A 6,116-nucleotide genomic window follows, 5' to 3' on the forward strand; every position below is an offset into this window, starting at 1 on the left:
TTTGAAATTGAATATATATATATATATATATATATATATATATATATATATATATATATATAAGCAAGTTTAAACAATTGAGTTTGGTTTGGACATATTCCAACAATGGATATATGTATTGACAAGAAATGAAAACCTGGTAACTCTGAAAAGAAGAGAAGTTTTCCAAGAAATCTGTTGACTCGATTATCAAAAGTCAGCATTTAAAATCAGAAGAGGAAATTATCAAAAATAAGTATGAAGAAAATATTTATTAAAACTCATGAGTAGATGATCTTTTTTTTTAATTGAATTTACTTGCACGGCAACCAATGCACGTGAAACATAGGAATTTGTCAAGAGATGAGACAAATAAGAGTTGATTCTATAAAAGAAAAACAGAGACCTTTTATTGATGAAGTTTCGATCAGAATCAAAAGTCAACTAATAATTAAGTGCAGACAAAATATAAGGGTGCTTTATTTTAAAAGTTGTTGTTGGATCGGGTGTTATAAATTTTTATGCGATCTCTTTAACTTCATCGGAGTTTCGATCCTCGTTGTCAGGTGCCTTAGATAGTTTCGGACAGTAGCGATGGAAGTGGCCTGGATCTCCACATTTGTAACATACGTTAGTTTCCCTTTTCCTTCTACATTCTTCTTCTACATGTCCAGCTTTCTTGCAGAAGTTACAGCGAAGTGTCTTCTTAAAATAACGTTCTCTTGCATGCTTTTTGCTGTTGTTGGTAGGTTGTGCGATTTCTGGTTTCATTCCTTTGTCCTTGGAGGATTTATTAGAGTATAATTCCTTATAGGAGTAGCCATAGGTTTTGGTTTTCTTTCGTTTGGAAGATGGAGTTTTGATACAAATATCATGACTTCCGTCGATACTAGGGCTAGGTATGAAGTGATGGGTATGCTTACAATGTATAGTAGGATTCTCTTTTATAGGCACAAAAATTTTAATAGCTTCAATGATCGAAGGTATGGCATTCGATATTCCTTGGGCTATTATATTTTCTATAGTGTTTCTATCAAAAGAGTTTTCATTACTAGCCGGAATTTCATGATCACATGTCATTTCCTTTGACATCTGAATTACAAACATGTTCAGATATAATTATCACAGAACTAAACAATTATACAGGTATATTTTGTTTAGCATCATCCTAATCATAACTATTAGTATTATGCGATGATATTTAAGGTAACATATACATGTTATATCTTAACATTTTCTTTTATTATATATCTTATCAAATTATAAGGAAAATGGAATCTTATATGTTTTCTTCCTTTGATGTAATAGCTTTTATACCACCTTAATGTATTCAAAAATAAAGATCAGGGCTTTATAGGCTTTATATGAAATTCTAAGATTTTCTGTTATTGACCTATTTATTGTTTTTCAAGAGCTGATGCCAATACAATTATCTTTAAGGTATCCTTTGAATTAAAGTTGGGTATCAAAATAGATGTTGAATATACATGTAGCTTTATTTTCTGTTATATAAAAGCTTGTCCTTTTGCAGAAGACATTTGATTCTTATCTATACTACTTTAATAAGGATATAGGAAGGACAGAATGGTAATTGAACAATGTGTTGAAAACACCCTCAATGCACAATGTACAACACTTGAAGCACCAAGAAACACAACATAATTTACCCTTCAACTGATTCATCTTCAGCCATCCATTTCTTTCACCTTTTCACACGGATTGTGATCTGAACGGTTGATATTCAGCTCACACGGATCAAGGGTTTTACTTTCATTTGATTTACTCTCACAAAACTTCATCAGCCCTTTTTCTCTCTCTTTCTCTCTCTCTGGCGACTCATGAACATATCTGTAAGGATTTCACCAGATCTAGGGTTTTACTTTCATTCGAATTCAAATCCATGACCCCAACCTGTGACGGTGTGGTGTGCAGTGTTAAAATCCGCTGATTAGGGTTCCGGCAGTGGGATTCTCGAGCAGATTGGTGGCAGACGAGCATCCGGCTGTAGATGGTGGTTTTCTGGTAGATCTAAGTTTTAAACCCCCAGCCGCTCCTTTTCGTTCTCTCTCAAAGATTCAGTCCAGATCTGCCCTCACTTCGCGATTCACCATAAGCTAAGAGGAGACATGATAGAGGAGAAAGGGAGCCGCCAAATTTTTGTCTGCACATAATAATGGTGGTTAGGGTTTTCAATTTTGCAACTTATGTTTATTTTTTTTTTTTTTTTTTTTTTTGCCATGTTAGTTCAATTGATGGGTTCAGGGACTCTGATATTGAAGCCTCACATAAGTCAACAATGTCCTAAAGGATGGTAAGTAATTTCTTAAAAGTTAAAGCTGATTTGGTTCTTAACTTTTTATTTTTGTTCCAGCAACATTCTTATATTTATATGATATAATATAACAATTTTAATTTAGGGATTTCCAATTTGGTGTTAGGTTTAGTCTGATTATCATTACTGTTGTAATTTAGACATGACATTGAAAAGCAATGTGGCGAGTTCAAGGTTTGTAAATAAACAAGTTAATGATTTCTTTATGTATTTACATTAGTATTGATACCTTAACTAATTGAAAATCTATTTAGCAGCTTTTATATTTTCAGCATGACAAAAACGGTGGACTGAATCTGGTCTTTTTGCTATTTTAGTCAAATTGAAAAACCTGATATTGGACCTGCTGAATTGTTTTTTTATCTTCTTTGGCATTCATCCACTTTGGGAAAAGTTTACCTGATATTGTTTTCGTTAATGTCCGCCAAATAATTTATTCATTATGCATGCTTGTTATATAATTTGTGCCCCCTTAGTCTCTTATTGACCAATTTGAACATGGTGTAGGTTGTCAAAGCACAACACTCGACTCAAGGAAGGGGATGCACTATCATACATGTTAAAGCTTTCTATGTGTTCATTTGGTATATATTTTTAAGCGTTTTTGGCTGTTAAACTTTTAATTATTTGTGATGTGTAGGTTGGAATACCCTGGATTGGACCTGAGTATAGCTTTCTGAAAGATCGAGGTTGTGCCGAATAGTATATCATCACTGATGAAGAAGCATTGGAAGGTATGGAAAGCCTAATTTTTATATTTTGAGTCTTTAAAATTCGTGAAACCGAGGTTCGCAAATAAGCAGGGTTAAACAGTTGGGATGTACCCACTAACAGTTGAAAGGGTTGATTCGGGTTATATTTTTATCTCAAATGGGTCAAGCAGTTATCAATAAAAAAGCTAGCTAAAAATGACATGGGTACCCCAAACATGTCAAAAGTCATCAAAAGGGCTAAGGATAATTAGTGCCCGTCTTAACTTCTCCAAGAATCAATACAGGGAACTAATGTATTGTGTCATGCCAATCATGCTTGAAAGTTTGAACTTATGATATGCTTTGTTGAAATTGTTGTATACAGGTACGGGGGATGCTATTTGCTAAAGATGTCCGTAAACAGTTGTCTCAAAGAATGCAGAAGATTGCAAAAGGTTTGCCATAACAGACTTGAAGGTTACAGAGATTATATACTTGTACTCAAGTTTTTGGGTTGGATTTCAATGCAGTTCATCTGTCAGAATTAGAAAAATAGCTGGATCCAAAAAACAAACTGGAATCCTTTCAAGGTATGATCAGAATGACAAATCCCATAATTTTATTTAAATTTAGAATAATTTATGTTTTTTCAGGATGAGAATGTGAAATTTATTGACGAAATTCAACCTAAAACTCCACAAATAACAAATAAGAGAACTGCACTGAACAGTGTTTCCACCACGACTGCAACGAGCCAAATTTCATTGGAAAACAGCAACAAGAAACTGGTCCAGCGATGACAGTTAATCAAGAGGGAGTATTGGCTACTGCCTACTGGAGGCGAGAGTTTTTTTTTTTGTTTTGTAACAGATATGATTGCATTTATAAGGTTTTCTGAGCCCCCCCCCCCCCCCCCCCCGCGAATATGTGTCATTTATTGATATTGATCTTTACGATGAAAAGGTGACAATTGGAGTTTGTCGTTTTGGGACTCGAAAAGCAGCCATTGTTTCCAACAATCCCGAACAAATCGTTCAACCCGGTACGCATCTTTTTGAACTTGAAACACCAATCATCTACCTCTGTGCATGTATTTAAAGTTGGGGAGTTCAGTTTTTGAATCATACTCGAAAAAACCGAAATTCGAGTTGAACTGAATTCGAATTCAGCTTTTGAGTTTTCAGACCGTAAGAGAAGCCAATTCAATTCGGAACAGGATCGGGACTCTCTACTGGAGCTATAGCTGGTATTGTAATGCTTCTGTCGGGACGAATCATGCTTGGTGTTGGCATTGGCTTTGGTAATCAGGTAATTTTTTTGACCCGTTTTGATCCAAGGTGGTTCGTTTTGGACTGCATAAAGTGGTCCATTTTGGCCCGTTATCTCTGACCCGCCCAACTAGCACATTTTACCACATATACACTTATCACCACTGTGAATGAAAATAGAATTTAGATGTCATCAAAATGTGACAGAATATAATTTTATGCCGATTTTTCCACAATGCTGACTATATAAATGGGGAACATTAAGTGAGGGCTGATGTTTATTTGACTTCTCAAACACTTAAAATTTACAAATATGGACCGGAAGTGTTTTCGGGTAAACCCAAAATGACCTGGTCCTTTCGACCTGTACAAAAGATGGCCCGTTGGTCTATTTAATTTGCTTTTAGTTTCTATCAGAATCCACAAGTAATAGTCATTGATACTTTTAAGTTTTCTCTCTAAGCTTTGTTAATGTTTTTTTTTGAGCTGGGGTTGACTTTGACTTTTTGTGTGGTGTGTGGTCAGAATGGAGAAGAAATGTGAGCCATTGAAAGAGGTTGGTTCTGCCAATTTTAGAGCAGCTAGGCTGGTTAAAGATAAGACTAAGGAGTTGTTTGCGGTCAAATACATTAAAAGACAATCAAAGGTATATTAATCAAATTTGAAGAATAAGTTTAGGATTTAAATAAGTACACTTATATGTAGTGTTTTGAAACTGAATATGAGCGGGGCATGTTGGGTTAGGTAATGGGTCAAAACGAGTTTAAATCAAAACAAGTCATTTTATAAAAAAAATCAGTTTAATCTTGGTCAAATTTGGATATAATTTGTTTATTTGTAGTTATAATAATAGGCACATAAACAGTTTATAACTTCAAAATATTCCATATTAAAATTTTCATGGGATATACAGAAACGAAAAGATGTTGACATTTTAATGGGATTGCAAAGAATTTGACTTTGAACTATCTGGAGATGGATCTCATATTTTAGCTTGTATTTCTTCTATGTAAGTTTAGAGGTGACAATTTCAGCCATTATTTATAGAAAACTTGAAGATTTAAACGGTTCGACCCTTTACCTAATCCGTCTGACCCATTCCTGCATTGTGAATGTTATAGTTCGAAGATTGTTTAAATGTTTTGGATTAGTTTAGCACATTGTTTTGTTGTATTTGATAGGAAATGAGTGAGAATGTGCGCCTCTAACAAGTTCTTTGACGGCTATGGTGGTGGAGCTTGCCCGACAGGAGGTTGATCTTCTCCGACTAATGGTTTAGTGGTTGCAGCCTTTATGATCACCCACATTGACATCACTTGTAGCATATTTGTTGTTAAAACTTATTTCGAGAAGCTTTCTTTAGATATTATCATTTCATACCATAAGAATTGAGGTTTGTTAACATGTTACATACTTGTATTGAAATAAATGAAATTTACATAGTTGCCTTCGCCGCATCGCGCCGATGTCAGCTTTTTTTTTAATTAATATTACATCTTTGTGAGCAGGTAGAGGTGGAAATACCATTTCTACCCACTAATATGAAAACGAGATTGGATTATGGTACATGGATGTGTACAAATTCTTGTGTACAAACCAATACATTTAGCATCTAATATCATTATTGTTAATAAGGTTGTGGATAAACCTACTTTTGATATTTTTGAGAAAATTATTTATGGTTTAAATACGTTTTAGTATAGAAATTTTTGGTTATAAATGTTTTCGCCCCCCCCCCCCCCCGGTCAAAAACTTCAAGTTTTGCCACTGTCGAAGGCCTCATTGTAACTATAACTGATGATACCATTCATCATTCAAAACCGTTGATTTACTCACATCTTTAAA

At 34.4% G+C, this 6,116-nt stretch overlaps 1 long non-coding RNA gene across 27 annotated transcripts; it reads left to right on the plus strand.

Annotated features, from left to right (window-relative positions):
* Positions 1-1,674: 1,674 nt before the first annotated feature.
* Positions 1,675-5,759, plus strand: LOC110885173. Of its 27 annotated transcripts, none has more exons than XR_004889300.1 (11): positions 1,754-2,290; positions 2,418-2,485; positions 2,819-2,869; positions 2,952-3,045; positions 3,389-3,458; positions 3,534-3,593; positions 3,657-3,892; positions 3,967-4,045; positions 4,173-4,311; positions 4,797-4,917; positions 5,453-5,759. It is a non-coding gene; the product is annotated as an uncharacterized LOC110885173 (long non-coding RNA). The 27 variants fall into 27 exon arrangements; XR_004889304.1 differs by having other exon boundaries at positions 1,754-2,158; positions 2,242-2,290; positions 2,819-3,045; XR_002561927.2 differs by lacking the exon at positions 2,418-2,485 and having other exon boundaries at positions 1,754-2,158; positions 2,242-2,290.
* The last annotated feature ends 357 nt before the right edge of the window (positions 5,760-6,116 follow it).

This window comes from Helianthus annuus, chromosome 3, assembly GCF_002127325.2.
Source record: "Helianthus annuus cultivar XRQ/B chromosome 3, HanXRQr2.0-SUNRISE, whole genome shotgun sequence".
NCBI classification, from domain to species: domain Eukaryota; kingdom Viridiplantae; phylum Streptophyta; class Magnoliopsida; order Asterales; family Asteraceae; genus Helianthus; species Helianthus annuus.